The following is a 17,043-nucleotide window of genomic DNA, read 5'->3' as shown; positions in this document are numbered from 1 at the left end:
TGGTAAGTCTGTGGTCTTGTGTCAGATGACTGCTGACAGGAATAGAGGGGCTGTGTTGAGGGCCCCACTGGGGATCAGTAGGCTTGAGTCTCGGCAGATGGGATCCAGGATGGGTGTCCTGAGAGCTTGTCTGCTGTCAGAGTTGTGGTAGTACCTGAAATGGACCCTTTTAAGGGAGTAGGAAGGGTGTGGTATGTCTGGGAAGGTCCTTTAACAGGATCCAGTCCTCAGGTTGTAGGACTGTAGATAGTGGCAAGTCCTGAGGTTGGGGTAGGTATTTATTAGCATGGGTTTGTAAAGACTGCAAGTTAGTCTTAAGGCTGGAAGGTAAGAGTCCAGAGGAAGCGGCTTTGTGGCAGAAAAGGGAGTTGGGCATCCTTTCATGAGTTCAAAGGGATGGAGGTATAAGGGGGCCTCAGAATAACCTGGAGTTGGAAAAGGGCCTAGGGGAGGAGTTCTAGTCAGCTCTGATTAAGCTTCAAGGCAAGCGTAGAGGAATGAGCCTTTTCTTTTCTTTTTTTTTTTTAAGATTGAGGATGCCAGGCTGCATGTAATGTAATGTGTATTTAATATCTAAACTTGAGACACTTCTTGGGTAGTTTGAGAGGTGAAAACTGGGCCATTGTCATTCTGAGGAGAGGTGGGAAGAATGAATCTAGGGATTTTCTTGAAGAAGAACCTGAGTTACTTCAGAGGCCCTTTCAGGTATGGTGGGGAAGGTCAATCCACCTACAGAAAGTGTCTGTGAGTGTTAACAGGTATTTCATTTTTAATGAATGGGCATATGGGTGAAATCTAATTGCCACTCCAGTCCTGGCAGCTGTCCCCTTAATTGGTGGGTTGGTTAGATGATGTCCTTGGGGGTTTACTTGTTCGCAAATAAGACAGAGTGTGGTGATCTTTTAGGGCTGATTCTAAGTTAGTGGAATGGAGAAGAGGGGTTAAGAGAAGCTTTAATGGCAGTGAGGGGTTTGAGTACCCTACGAACTTCCCATCTGGGGACTTTCCTGGTGGTTCAGTGGTAAGAATCTGCTTTCCAATGCACAGGATGTGACTTAAGTCCCTGGTCCGGGAACTAAGATCCCACATGCCGAGGGGCAACTAAGCCTATGCGTCATAACTACTGAAGCCCACGTGCCCTAGAGCCCCTGTTGTGCAACAAGAGAAGCTACCACAATAAGACGCCCATGCGCTACAAGTAGAGAGTAGCCCCCACTCCCCGCAATTAGAAAAAGCCCACGTGCAACAATGAAAACCCAGCACAACCAAAAATAAACAATAAATAAATCTTAAAAAAAAAAAGACCCAGCACAGCCAAAAAAAAAAAAACAAAAGGAAAGAAAAACAAAATAAAGAACTTCCAGTTTTATAGGATATTGGGAGTGGTGGGGAAAGCAAGAGATGGGTCCCTCATGGTGATAGTGACAGGAGTTAGGTGAGAGACCCTCCCAGGGTATCAGTGTCCCACAGCATTGAGGGAATCTGTGTTTCTGGTGGGAGATTGGAGGGCTGAGCATTGGTGGGAAAGTCTCCTAAGACGCCGAGGAAGGAGGCTTGTGGCTGCAGAATTACTTGAGTCCCTAGTTTGGTCATAAGGTCCCTGCCTAGGAGAGGGGTGGGACAATTGGGAAGGACAAGGAAAGAATGAGAGATCTGGTCTCCCAGTGAGCATGGTAAGTCAGAGGCTTGGAGCATGGTATGTGGTTTGCCTTCTACGCCAATGATGGTGATTGGTGAGGGAATCAAGGGGCCCAAAAATTCGAGAAGAGAAGGTTCTCTTAAGGTCTCTTTTCCAGTAAGAAATTGATTTTCTTCCCTGCTACAGATAGAGTTACCCGAGGCTTGGCCGCATCGATCTTATGTTGTGGAGCCAGGTCCCAGGTCAGGGCCATCAGTTTGGAGACTGTAGAAGTCCTTGAAGATTTCTGGGGATGGAAGGAATTCTTTCAGGAGGGCTCTTTGGCTCTGGAGGGGGATTCTGTTCCCTCTTATCAAGGAGTGGGCAATCCTGTTTCCAGTGCCCTGTTAGTTCACAAAGGGGGCACAGTCCTGGAGGTACATTTTCCTGGGAAAATCTCGACTCCAGGGCCTCCTTGTTTGCAGCTGAAGCAGGAGCCAGCACTGGGGCCCAGTTGGTGTTTTTCTTGTTGGTTGAGGGAACTCGGGTATGTGTGAGTCTGAAAGTTAGCCACTCAGTTGTGTCTGACTCTGTGATCCCATGAATTGTAGCCCACCGGCCTCTTCTGTCCATGGGAGTCTCCAGGCAAGAATACTGGAGTGGGTTGCCATGCCCTTCAAAGGGCACCTCTGACTGTGGAGGCAATTGTTTGAAAGATTGTTTCTGCTCTTAAAACCATCATGGGCCTTGCTCCTTCTTTTCCTCTAATCCATCCTCATCTTGGTTATCAAAACCCTTAGAGACCAGGTTGGTGAGTTCGGGTTGGGGAGTCTGAGGGCCCTTCTCTGATTTCTGGAGTTTGTGACAGATATCAGGGGCTGACTGGAAGATGAAATGCATTGCCAAGATTGTCTTGCCTCTTCAGAGGTTAAATCTAAATTGGTGAAAAGGCATAAAGCCTCTGAAAGGTATGACAGGAAAAGATCAGGGTTTTCTTCCGGGCCTGAGTCATTTCTTTAATTTTGTCATTGTTTACAGCCTTGGTCATGGCCCTTTTCATGCCTTCAATGAAGCAAGTAAGCATATGGTCCTATTGATGTCTTTCTTGGGATCCTGCCTGATAGTTTCAACTGGGGCCATTGTCAGGGAGCACTGTGGGTTCCTGTGCATAAACGTTGAGTTGGTGCCCATTAAGTTTGTCCCTAAATTCCTGAGCTTTAGTCCAGATTCTAGGTCTTTCTGTGGTATTTGTGCAAGTGGAGAAAATGATATGTAAGTCAAGTCAAGAAAGGTCTTAAAGTAAGATATTAAAATTCTTTAGTAAATTTGGTGGGGTCTTCTGAGAAATGGCCTAGTTTGAGGTCAGTGAGGGAGAGTTCAGACACAGAAAAATGAACAGAAATGCAAATGATTCCCTCAGAACCAGCCACTTCATGTAAGGGCCATTGGGAGGCTGCTGGCTCCAGAGAAGGCTGAAGGGAACATCCAGACAGGGTGTGATGAAGGCGAGAAGGAGAACTAGGGGCCAGCAGAGGCGAGGCTGGTGGTAGGGAAGGAAGGGGTGCTGGGGGTCCAGGAGGGGAGTCCTGGCCTGAAGAAGGAGATTCAGTGGGGTGAAAGGGAGGAGGAGGATGTGGCTAAGCGGGGGTTTAAGGAGGGCAGGAGTGGAAATAGGGAGATGCTCAGGATCTGAGAAAGGAAGGAGTGAGTGAAGTGAAGTTGCTCAGTTGTGTCCAACTCTTTGAGAGTCCATGGACTGTAGTTTGCCTGGCTCCTCCATCCATGGGATTTCCCAGGCAAGAACACTGGAGTGGGTTGCCATTTAGAGGGAAGTGAGATAGGCATTAATAATAGCATGCATCAAGAGGACCACACTTTGGGGTCTTGGGGGAGTTGAAAGAAGGCCTGGACATAAGGAATTTCAGACCATTTGCCAAGGCAGTGACAGTAAAGATCAAGTTGGAGAATATCATAATAGTTGAGAGAGCCATCCTTGCTTCAGACCTCTTGGTCACCCAATTTATATCAAGGCCAAGCCATGTTATAGAAGAAGACCATTTGTTTGGGTCTGAGGTCATCTAATTTGAGATCTTTCCAATGTTTGAGGAAACATCCCAAGTCTTTCACCACAGCAGATTGACAGTTGTCCATAATGACAATTTAGGAAAAAGAGTAAAGAGAAAATTTTGAGGACAGAGGCCATTATGGGAGTCCTGGAGTTCAGAAGGAGCATCTCCTACAAGGATTCATCCTGGAGTCGAGTGGCCCTGATTCTGAGATGATGAATCAAGGACAAGAGGAAGATGAACAGGAGTCATCCCCTGAGGCCAAATTCCAACCTAGGTGGTGATAGATCCAATGCTGGGCTTTTTGCTGCCTCGATTCTGCCACTATTTTCCCAGGAAAACCCCATCAAAGGAATAACTTACAGTTTGGCGGATGTCTTGCTGGATGATGAAGAAGACTGAGCTGGAGGTCGAGGTGAAAGGAATTTGGATAGTGATGATTTTTCCATACAGCTCACCAAAAATCTTAGATTGTGAAAGAATTCGCAGAGATATTAGCAAGGAAAGAAAAAAAGAGCTTTTTATTCTCTTTCCAAAGGAGGAAAGGGGCCAGATGCATAGAGTGGCATTGACCCTGAAGGGTGAGAGGTTCAGTTTTTTATTTAAAGGGCAAGGGGCAGGAAAGAGGGGGTGGGTTCATGTCTATTTTGGTCCCTGGTTGTACTCAGGCTGGCTGTAGCTCTATAGGATGTGGTTCTGAGAATAGACTTCTTGTCTTCAATCATTTTCAGTCCCTGGATGTGTGGGAGGGACTTGATACTGGCCTTTGACAGGCATTAACCTGTTTTGAACAATGTTAGATGAGTTTACATTAAGTAGCTTACTTTGATTTTTTTTAAACTTAAAAGCATACTCTGAAGATCTTTTCATATCATTAAGTATTCCCAACCTATAATCTCAAAAACAAATGAGTGTTTTGGGCAAAATACCACCTAAGTCTCAGTTTAGTTCAGTTCAGCCACTCAGTCATGTCTGACTCTTTGTGACCCCATGAACCGCAGCATACCAGGCCTCCCTGTCCATCACCAACTCCCGGATCCACCCAAACCCATGTCCATCAAGTCAATGATGCCATCCAACCATCTCATCCTCTGTTGTCCCCTTCTCCTCCTGCCCTCAATCTTTCCCAGCATCAGGGTCTTTTCCAATGAGTCAGCTCTTCGCATCAGGTGGCCAAAGTATTGGAGTTTCAGCTTCAACATCAGTCCTGCCAATGAACACCCAGGACTGATCTCCTTTAGAATGGACTGTTTGGATCTCCTTGCAGTCCAAGGGACTCTCAAGAGTCTTCTCCAACACCACAGTTCAAAACCATCAATTCTTCAGTGCTCAGCCTTCTTCACAGTCCAACTCTCACATCCATATATGACCACTGGAAAAACCATAGCCTTGACTAGATGGACCTTTGTTGGCAAAGTAATGTCTCTGCTTTTTAATATGCTGTCTAGGTTGGGCATAACTTTCCTTCCAAGGAGTAAGCATATTTTAATTCCATGGCTGCAGTCACCATCTGCAGTGATTTTGGAGCCCAGAAAAATAAAGTCAGCCACTGTTTCCACTGTTTCCCCATCTATTTCCCATGAAGTGGTGGGACCGGATGCCATGATCTTCATTTTCTGAATGTTGAGCTTTAAGCCAACTTTTTCACTCTCCTCTTTCACTTTCTTCAAGAGGCTCTTTAGTTCTTCTTCACTTTCTGCCATGAGGGTGGTGTCATCTGCATATTGAGGTTATTGATATTTCTCCCAGCAATCTTGATTTCATCTTGTGCTTCTTCCAGCCCAGCATTTCTCATGATGTACTCTGCATATAATTTAAATTAGCAGGGTGACAATATACAGCCTTGATGTACTCCTTTTCCTGTTTGGAACCAATCTGTTGTTTCATGTCCAGTTCTAACTGTTTCTTCCTGACCTGCATATAGGTTTCTCAAGAGGCAGGTCAGGTGGCCTGGTATTCCCATCTCTTGAAGAATTTTCCACAGTTTATTGTGATCCACACAGTCAAAGGCTTTGGCATAGTCAATAAAGCAGAAATAGATGTTTTTCTGGAACTCTCTTGCTTTTTCAATGATCCAGCAGATGTTGGCAATTTGATCTCTGGTTCCTCTGCCTTTTCTAAAACCAGTGTTCGCGGTTCACATATTGCTGAAGCCTGGCTTGGAGAATTTTAAGCATTACTTTACTAGCGTTTGAGATGATGCTGCCGCAGTGCAGGAGTATGGCAGTGGCGCAGCATGGCTGAGAGGAGCTACCCTGGGCTGGAGGTCAGGGGCAGTGACCAAGAGGAACTAGCCTGCGTCCAAGGTAAGGAGCGGTGGCTGCGCTTTGCTGGAGCAGCTGTGAAGAGATACCCGGCGTCCAAGGTAAGAGAAAGCCAGGTAAGATGGTAGGCACTGAGAGAGGGGATCAGGGGGCAGACAGACTGAAACTAAAGTCACGGACAACTAGCCAATCTGATCACATGGACCTCAGCCTTGTCTAACTCAATGAAACTAAGCCATGCCGAATGGGGCCATCCAAGTCAGACAGGTCATGGTGGAGAGGTCTGACAGAATATGGTCCACTGGAGAAGGGAATGGCAAACCACTTCAGTATTCTTGCCTTGAGAACCCCATGAACAGTATGAAAAGGCAAAAAGATAGGATACTGAAAGATGAACTCCCCAGGTCAGTAGGCGCCCAACATGCTACTGGCGATCAGTGGAGAAATAACTCCAGAAAGAATGAAGGGATGGAGCCAAAGCAAAAACAACACCCAGTTGTGAATGGGACTGGTGATAGAAGCAAGATTCGATGCTGTAAAGAGCAATATTGCATAGGGACCTGGAATGTTAGGTCCATGAATCAAGGCAAATTGGAGGTGGTCAAATAGGAGATGACAAGAGTGAGCATCGACATTCTAGGAATCAGTGAACTAAGATGGACTGGAATGGGTGAATTTAACTCAGATGATCATTATATCTACTACTGTGGGCAGGAATCCCTCAGAAGAAATGGAGTAGCCATCATGGTCAACAAAAGAGTCTGAAATGCAGTACTTGGATGCAATCTCAAAAACCACTGAATGATCTCTGTTCATTTCCAAGACAAACCATTCAATATCATGGTAATTCAAGTCTATGCCCCGACCAGTAATGCTGAAGAAGCTAAAGTTGAACAGTTCTATGAAGACCTACAAGACCTTTTAGAACTAACACCCCAAAAAATGTCCTTTTCATTATAGGGGACTGGAATGCAAAAGCAGGAAGTCAAGAAACAGCTAAGTCTAGAAAACAATATTTAGGAGGTGGAATTGTTGGCAGTTCCTCAGTTGCCCCCACACCAAACTTTCCTGATGTTATTTTGATAATAAAGCCAAACAAAACACCATTGTCTGTTTTTGTGGAATGATGCATAATATTAAAATATTTTTTATAACTTATTTATTTATTTTTGGTTGCGCTTGGTGTTTGTTGCTGTGAGAGGTCCCTCTCTAGTTGCGGTGTGTGGACTTCTCATTGCAGTGGCGTCTCTCGTTGTGCAGCATGGACTTTAGGCTCATGGGCTTCAGTAGTTGTGGCACATGGGCTCAGTAGTTGTGATGCATGGTCTTTAGTTTTCTGTAACATATGGAATCTTCCTAGACCAGGGATCGAACCAGTGTCCCCTGCATTGGCAGGTGGATTCTTATCCACTGTACCACCAGGCAGGTCCTTAAAATATTAATAAAGCACTAATAAGGAATCCATGGACTGCAAGGAGATCCAACCAGTCTATTCTAAAGGAGATCAGTCCTGGGTGTTCTTTGGAAGGAATGATGCTAAAGCTGAAACTCCAGTACTTTGGCCACCTCATGTGAAGAGTTGACTCGTTGGAAAAGACTCTGATGCTGGGAGGGATTGAGGGCAGGAGGAAAAGGGGACGACAGAGGATGAGATGGCTGGATGGCATCACTGACTCGATGGACGTGGGTTTGGGTGAACTCCGGGAGTTGGTGATGGACAGGGAGGCCTGGCGTGCTGTGATTCATGGGGTTGCAGAGTCGGACACGACTGAGCGACTGAACTGAACTGAATAAGGAATCATGAAAAGTGAAAGTGGCTCAGTCATGTCTGACTCTTTGTGACCCCATGGACTATAGAGTCCATGGAATTCTCCAGGCCAGAATACTGGAGTGGATAGCCTTTCCCTTCTCCAGGGGATCTTCTCAACACAGGGATCAAACCCAGGTCTCCTGCATTGCAGATGGATTCTTTACCAACTGAGCCACAGTAATTTCTTTTTGTTGGAAGTTTGGGTCAGGTATTTCCACTTAGATGCCTTCAGCCCAGAATTCCTTCCCCAGCAAAGGCCCTGAGGAGGGTGGGGGGCTTTTCTCCTGCAGGGAGCAGCTATTGTGCAGCCAACAGGGGCCGGGAGTACTCCTGGGGTTTCACACTGTCCTCAGCTCCTCTGTGACCTGCTGACCCTCCAAGTGTTTTGAGGGCTCTGAACTGGCAACAGCAGACTTCCTGAGGAAGATTTTAGTGATTTTTTAATTCAGTTTTCAAACACTGTGGGTATAAAAAAGACTAACACCAAATACAGAAAATATGTTGTGATTTAGTTGCAAAGTTGTGTCCAAATCTTTACGATCCCATGGACTATAGCCCACCAGGTTCCTCTGTCCATGAGATTTTCCAGGCAAAAATACTGGAGTGGGTTGCCATTTCCTTTACCAAGGGAATCTTCCTGACCCAGGCATTGAACTCAAGGCTCCTGCATCTCCTGCACTGGCAGGGAGATTCTTTACCACTGTGCTGCCTGAGAAGCCCATAGAGAAAATATACCTAAAATGAAATTATTGGATTAGAAATGATTAAAAATTAAAACAGTCCATTGGGAGTTGATCCAGGGTACAGGAGGCACATACCTGAAAACCACCGTGTCTGATCATGTCCCAGATAAGTAGACAGAGGTGGGGCCTGAAAAGAAAGAGCAGGAGGAAGGTGTTGGCAGATACAGAGGCATAGCTCACATCTCTTGTTTTTCATCATTTTGAGTAAATTTGGGGTTAGGCACAAAACGATGTTTTAAAGGTCAATAATGCTACAAACAATAAATGCTGGAGAAGGTGTGGAGAGAAAGGAACTCTCCCTACACTGTTTGTGGGAATGTAAATTGGTGCAGCCACTATGGAGAATTGTCTGGAGGTCCTTAAGAGACTAAAAATAGAGCTATCATATGACCCAGCAATCCTACTCTTGAGCATATATCTGGAGACAAACATGGTTTGAAAAGACATGCATCCCAATGTTCATTGCAGGTCTGTTTACAACAGACAAGACAAGGAAGCAACCTAAGTGTCCAGCAACAGACAAATGGATAGAGAAAATTTGGTACATATAAACAGTGAAATACTCTTCAGCCATTAAAAAGAGTGAAATAGTGCTATTTGCAGCAACATGCATGGACCTGGAGATTACCAACTAAATGAAGTAAGTCAGGCAGAGAGCAACAAACATACGATATCAGTTATATGCAGAATCTTAAGAAGATGATAGAAATGAACTTATTAATAATATAGAAACAGACTCACAGACTTATAGAATGAACTTATGGTTACCAGGAGAGAAGTGTATGTGGGAGGTGGGGAGAAAGATAGATTGGGAGAATGGGATTGACATGCATTCACGGCTGTATTTAAATATTTATAGATAACCAACAAATAGAGCACAGGAAACTCTGCTCAATACTCTGTAATCACCTAAATGGGAAAATGATTTGAAAAAGAATAAACACATGTATATACATAACTGAATCACTCTGCTGTACACCTGAAACTAACACAACATTGTTAATCAACTATACTCCAATATAAAATAAAAATTAAAGAACTAAGTTCAGTTATGGGTGACTGAGACACACGGAACACCAGGACGACCACTTGCTGGAGAAAAAGAATGAGGGGCTCTCTTTAAAGACCCCTGGTTCTCTGATTCCATCCACGCCTCGCCCTCCTGGGGAGAACCCCATGGTTCTGAGCTGTGTTTCTAGTTCCCTTGCCTTTCTTGCCTGGAGAATTCCATGGACAGAAGAGGAGCCTGGCAGGCTACAGTTGGTGGGGTTGCAAAGAGTCAGACATGACTGAGTGATTAACACACTTTGCCCTTCTTCAAAGCTTTATTTCACTTGCTTGTATCCCTACATAATAGACTGTATCATTTACATGTCTTTGAACTTCATAGAAATGGAATCACACTCTGTTTTCCTCTCACTCTGTCACCCACTTCCTGCCCCTCACCTCTGGCCTCCTGAGATTATTGAGCGTGGTTCTAACCCATTCATTTTTACAACACAATAGGGCCCTATTGTAGAAATAATCCAACTTTGTGTTTCCGGTCTACTGATGATGAATCATTTGGATGTCTCCTCATTTTACTTTATTTTGGCCACAATGAGTGACTCATTATGGATGGTGACTGCAGCCATGAAATTAAAAGATGCTTGCTCCTTGGAGGAAAAGCTATGACAAACCTAGACAGTGTATTAAAAAATAGAGACATCACTTTGCTGATAAAGGTGCATATAGTCAAAGCTACAGTTTTTCCAGTAGTCATGTATGGATGTAAGAGTTGGACCTTAAAGAAGGCTGAGCACTGAAGAATTAATGCTTTCAAACTGTGATGCTGGAGAAGACTCTTGAGAGTCCCTTATACTGCAAGAAGTCAAACCAGTCAATCCTAAAGGAAATCAACCCTGAGTATTCATAAGAAGGACTGATGCTGAAGCTGAAGCTTCAATACTTTGGGCACCTGATGCAAAGATTGAGGGCAGGAGAAGAGAATGAGATGGTTGGATGGCATCACCAACTCAATGGACATGAGTTTTAGCAAACTCCAAGAGTTAGTGAAGAACAGGGAAGCCTGGCATGCTGCAGTCCCTAAGTGTCACAAAGAGTTGGACACGACACAGCAATTGAACAACAACACATCGAGAGGCTTTAAGGGATCTTACTTCCCCAACCATGATTTGAACCAGTACCCTAGGCAGTGAAAACACAGAGCCTCAACCACTGGACGCCCTGGGGATTCTGGGGTGCCTCGTTTTGATGTTAGTAACAGAGCTTGGATGAACATTGAACATTCTTGTACTTGGGTCCAAGTGTTTGTCCTTTGATTTCTCACGAAGGCAGTCCCTCCCATTCTCAGTCTTATCACCTAGTTCTGGTCACCTGCACGCTGGCGGAACCCCCTGAGTGAGTTTTCTACCCATCTTTACTGTATGTCTGGTTTCTACAGAGTTCTGCCCTAGCCTTTCCTAACCGAGGCCCATGGTCATCTGGGTTTGGGCACCTTTGAACCATCCTTGGCTTGGTGATGACTGTCCTTCTGAGAACAAGCTGATGCTTGTTGTCAGGAGATGAACTCCTGAGACTGGGGCTCTGGAGCTGCCCCTACTTGGGACACACTTTCTGATCTTCAATACCTCAGCTTCCCTATCTGTTAAATGGGGAAAGAAACACTTGTCCCGTCTAAGTCAGAAAGTGAAAGTGAAAGTCACTCCATGTGTCTGACTGTTTGTGACCCCATGGACTATATAGTCCATGGAATTCTCCAGGCCAGAATGCTGGAGCGGGTAGCCATTCCCTTCTCCAGGGGATCTTCCCAACCCAAGGATCGAACCCAGGTCTCCCACATTGCAGGCTGATTCTTTACCAGCTGAGCCACCAGAAAAGCCCCCAAATAAATACCAGGCCCACCTCTAGGGGATCTGACCTAGGAGTCAAACCTGCATCTCTTACGTCTCCTGCATTGGCAGGTGGGTTCTTTACCACTAGCACCACCTGGGAATCCCCTCTAACTCAGAAGGTTATCACAAAAACCAACTGTTGAAAACTGGCTCCGCAAATATCACCAACACAGTCTGCTGGGAAGAGCAAGTTAAGTTTATCACTTACCAGGTAAGGAGGAATCTCACTTTGCAAAGTTTCCCCAGGGCCTCCGAAGGGGCAAGGTAAGATCAGAATTTATCAAGTTCGAAGTGTGGCTTCAGGCAAATCATTCAATGAGGAGACTTGATTGGGACTGAGTAAGAATCACGACACAACTTTCCAGTATTGGGGGAGCAGCAAGATGAGAATTTTAAAATAAGCCAAGAATTCAAGGGATTCAAAGAATCTTAGGAGTCAAACTGTCCATTGGCACTTTCCACTGAAGAGCTGATGGGTGTTTCAGCAATTCCTTGTAATGATCAAACCATTTTCCTGGACAGAAGACTCTGGAGAGCACAAAGGTAAAGACAGGGAAAGAGTGAAGTCACCTTAATGCAGACAGAGGGGTCTGGTTCCCAGCTGAATGTCAGTGAAGATACTTTCCATTCCCTAAATCCAAGCATGGGCTAGAAAGAATAAAGGTCCTTGAAAAGTCAATGAATTAATGATATCAATAAATATGTCATTATAGAGAACAGACTTGTGGTTGCCAAGCGGGAGGGGGAATGGGTGGGGGGGTGCAGTGGGAGTTTGGGTTTAGCAGATACAAACTAGTATATACACGATGGATAAACAACAAAGTCCTACTATATAACCCGGGGAACTATATTCAATATCCCCTGATAATCCATAATGGAAAAGAATATTAAAAGGAATGTATGTATATGTATAACCCAATCTTTTTGTTGTACAGCAGAAATGAACCCAAAATTGTAAACCAAATATACTTTGATTTTTAAAAAGTCTCTAGGATTCTGGAAAGCACTGTTGGCCAGGTGTAGAGTGAGATGACTTTACTTTGTATAACCCAGAAATACAGTACCTAGAGAGGTAGAATCCTGAGTGCAGGGCCAGGGAGCCTGAGACACGAGGATAAGGAAGCTTGATGTCTGTGCTCTGGTCATCACCCATGCCATTTGATAGGGTCGGGGGATGTGTGGGAAAGTCTGCGACAACGGTGTTTCTGTTCGTGGGGCTCCTTCCACCTGGGGCACCGACCCTCTTTGCCAGACTGATGAAAATGACAGCTCACCAAAGTCCCTTATGATGCTTTAAATGGGGCTGTAAACCAACTAGCTCTTCCTTCATCTCCATGCTGCTCCTAATCCCCCAGACTGTGGACCACATGCTCCCTCCTCTGGGCTCCTAGCACCTGTATATTGTACATCCTAATACCCCCTGCTCACAAGGCCATCTCCCACATCAGCCTGGGAAGGCCAGGCTGGGACTTTGAATCACTGCCATGTTCCCATGTCCAACCCAAAGCAGGTGCTTAATAAGTTTTCGCTGAATGGATTAGGTGCTTCTCTGTAGGGGATGGTGAATTGCATTTTCCTCAGACCCACTCTCTGAGACTCAGGTTCCTCTCCTCATCCTTATCTGCCAGTGCTGAGATTTGCTCGTGACCTTCAGGAATCCCCCTGTACTTGTGAGAATCTGAAGAAGTGGGCCCAGTCTTCAAAAGCTTTCAGATCCCCTTTCCAGTGGGGACTGGCTGTGGGGATTGCAGGAGACCCCTCTATCTTCCTGTGGCCCCAGAAGGATCCCTCTGGGCTCTGGCAGCTACATGGATTAGCAGGCCAGCTACATCTCTCCCCAGCTTCCTGGACCTAGAGGATGAACCAGTTATTATAGAAACTCAGCAGCATTAGCCAGGCATTCATGACATGCAGGCTTTGGCACCGCTCTGCCGTTTGGATAATGTTTTTCTCCTGTAATCAGCAATTGACAAAGCTCTCTGGCTCCAAACACAATGTCAGAGAAGGCGTGTGGAACAGGTTAGGAAAAAACGTTAGCTCCAGGCCAGGCTCAGTACCTCCCTGACAAGCGGGAGAGGTGCTGATTTCTCTGCGGCTTTTGGACAGACCTTAGTGGGGGCATCAATGGAGGGTCTTTAACTTTCCTAAATCTCTACCAGAATCTCCCCCATGTCATCTCCCCAAACATGATCTAGATAAAAATGTGCACAAATGCTGTTTTTTTCTTTTTTGGTTTTGGCTACGCGGGGTCTTTGTTGTTGCACTTGGGCTTCTCTTATTGTGGGACACGGGCTCTAGAGCTCCCAGGCTCAGTAGTTGCGTTTATAAGCTTTTCTAGTTGCAGCGCTCAGGCTTAGTTGTCCTGTGGCAAGCGGGATCTCCGTTTCCGGACCAGGAATGGAACTTGTGTCCCCTGCATTGGGAGGCAGATTCTTAATAACTGGACAACCAGGGAAATCTCTTCACAAATGCAGTTTCATGGCGAATCTTTGAATCTCTCTTCTACCCCCTTGATGTATTACCCAGGAATTCTGGAGCTTGTATCAGCATCCTCTGTGCCAAACTTCTGCTTCTTGGCTGTTTGTTCAGCCAGGTTAGCAAGGATTCCAAATTGTACATGGTAACATTCCTCTGCGACTGTGAAAATAATTTTTTTTCTGATAAACAATGATCTCACATGACTTCATCGCACAGCTACCCATTTCTTCATTGCCTTTAACATCCATCCCAAATGTTTTCTTCTCTCTTCTCATCTCCTGGGACACACTGCTGCCACAGTGCCAGACCACTAGGCATTTTATTATGTATCATTCACTGCTTTTCCATTATGAGTTGCTTGTGTCTCATGTCACTCCTCCCTGCAGGAAAGCCTCCCCAACTTTACCCTCAGCTTTACACAGACTAAGTTTAACTAAATACAGGCTAATGATACAATTTCCCAACACATAAGGAAACAAGTTATCATGAGTGAGAATCAGCAAAAACTTGAACAGCAGACATAGGTCTCCTAAGATTTCATACTGTGGAGCAATTAGATACAGATCACTAAATAATGGTACATGAAGTTTTAAAAAAGCATTTAAAATGAACAATCAAAAGAAACTTCCAAGAATAACCAGGTGTGTATATATATATATTTTTGTTGTTGTTGTTGTTGTTTGTTTGTTTGTTTTTTTGCTGCACTGATGCAGGATCTTAGTTCCCCGACCAGAGATAGAACCCATATGCCCTGTCTTGGGAGTGAGGAGTATTAACCACTGGACCACCAGGGAAGGCCTGACCAGGTAGGTATATTTTTAAAAGAACCAAATAGAACTTTTAAAAATGAGAATGAATGGATGAAAAGCAGATGATTAGACACAATCAAAGGTAGAATTGATCACAAGAAGGACTGAGTGGAAAAAAGTTAGCTAGTATGCAGCACAGAGAGATGAGGAGAAAAACCATGAGATATTAAGAAACTCAGAAGACTGAATGATAAAGTCTGACACAGGTTTCATTAGAGTTCCACAGCAGGCAATGGGCTTCCCATGTGGCACTAGAGGTTAAGAACCTGTTTGCCAATGCAGGAGCCACAGGAGATGTGGGTTCAATCCCTGGGTTGGGAAGATCCATCCCCTGGAGAAGGAAATGGCAACTTGCTCCAGTATTCTTGTTTGGGAAATCCCATGGACAGAGGAGCCTGGCAGGCTATAGTCCATAGGATTGCAAAGAGTCAGATACAACTCAGTGACTAAGAACAGTGTTTGAAAAGATAATGGCTGAGAATAATCCAAAACATACACAAATTACAGGGAAAATTCCACATGATGATCTTAAAAGCCGGGAAAAGCATTCAAGAGAAGTCAACAGTCATCAGTGCTAAGAAAGTTCAGCAAAACTAGGAACAGGAGGAAAATTCCTTAATCTGAGTGAATTCGTTTTTTAGAGCATCCTTTAAAAGCACCACAGACAAGGGGACTCATGACAGAAAAACTCTTTCTCACAGTTCTGGAGGCTAGAAATCTGAGATCAAGGTATAAGCAGGTGGTTCCTGCCTAGAGCTCTGCTAGAATCTGCTCCAGACCTCTTTCCTTATAGATGGCCATTCTCCTGTGTCTCTTCAAACTGTCTTCCCTCTATGTGTTTAAGTTTCCCCTTTTTACAAGGATACCATTTATACTGGATTATTCCCCATCCTGCCCCTGCCCCTGGCCAGTGACTTCATTTTAGCTTAATTATCTCCATAAAGATTCTGTCTTCAAAACCAGTCACATTCTGAGGTCCTGGAGGTTAGTAACTGAACATTTGAATTTGGAGGGGAAGCATAATTCAACCCATAACATAAACTAGGAAACTCTTTCATCTGAGAAACCATCCTTCTCTAAAAAGAAAAAAAAGCTTTTTATTTTGTATTGGAGTATAACTGATTAATGGGCTTCCCTGGAGACTCCCGTTCAATTCCTGGGTTGGGAAGTTCCCCTGGAGAAGGTATAGGCTACCCACTCCAGTATTCTTGCATGGAGAATCCCCATGGGCAGAGGAGCCTGCTGGGCTGTAGCCATGTGGTCGCAAAGACTTGGACATGACTGAGCGACTAAACACAGAACAGCACATAGCTGATTTAGAATGTTGTGGTAGTTTCAGGTGAACAGCAAAGGGCCTCAGCCATGCACATGCAGGTATCCATTCTCCCGCAGACTCCCCTCCCATCCAGGCTGCCACTTAATATTAAGCAGAGTTCCCTGTGCTATACCATAGGTCATTGTTGGTTATCTGTTTTAAATGTAGCAGTGTATACATGTTGATCCCAAACTCTCTAACCATCCCTTCCCAGCTTCATCCCCCGGCAACCATAAGTTCATTCTCTAAGTCTTTGAGTCTGTGAGAAACCATCCTTTTAAGTTGGGAAAGCAACTGGGATCCTCATCATTACTGTCTTATTTAATATGAAATGGTTGGTCTTTGCTAATGCAGACCAGCCTGGTGTGCTGCAGTCCATGGGGTCACAAAGAATTGGACATGACTTAGTGACTAGACAAAGCTAATGCAGCAAGACAAGAAAAATAAATAAAATGCAGAATTAGAAACCAATGTCATTCCATCAGCAGATGAATGGATAAGAAAGCTATGGTACATATACACAATGGAGTATTACTCAGCCATTAAAAAGAATACATTTGAATCAGTTCTAATGAGGTGGATGAAACTGGAGCCTATTATACAGAGTGAAGTAAGCCAGAAGGAAAAACACCAATACAGTATACTAACGCATATATATGGAATTTAGAAAGATGGTAACAATAACCCAGTGTACGAGACAGCAAAAGAGACACTGATGTATAGAACAGTCTTATGGACTCTGTGGGAGAGGGAGAGGGTGGGAAGATTTGGGAGAATGACATTGAAACATGTAAAATATCATATAAGAAATGAGTTGCCAGTCCAGGTTCGATGCACGATACTGGATGCTTGGGGCTAGTGCACTGGGACGACCCAGAGGGATGGTATGGGGAGGGAGGAGGGAAGAGAGTTCAGGATGGGGAACACATGTATACCTGTGGCAGATTCATTTTGATATTTGCCAAAACTAATACAATTATGTAAAGTTTAAAAATAAAATAAAATTAAAAAAATAATTAAAAAAAAAAAAAGAAACCAATGTCATC

The sequence above is a fragment of the Bos taurus genome, chromosome 16, assembly GCF_002263795.3.
Source record: "Bos taurus isolate L1 Dominette 01449 registration number 42190680 breed Hereford chromosome 16, ARS-UCD2.0, whole genome shotgun sequence".
NCBI lineage: Eukaryota > Metazoa > Chordata > Mammalia > Artiodactyla > Bovidae > Bos > Bos taurus.
Note: the sequence above shows the minus strand (reverse complement) of the source record.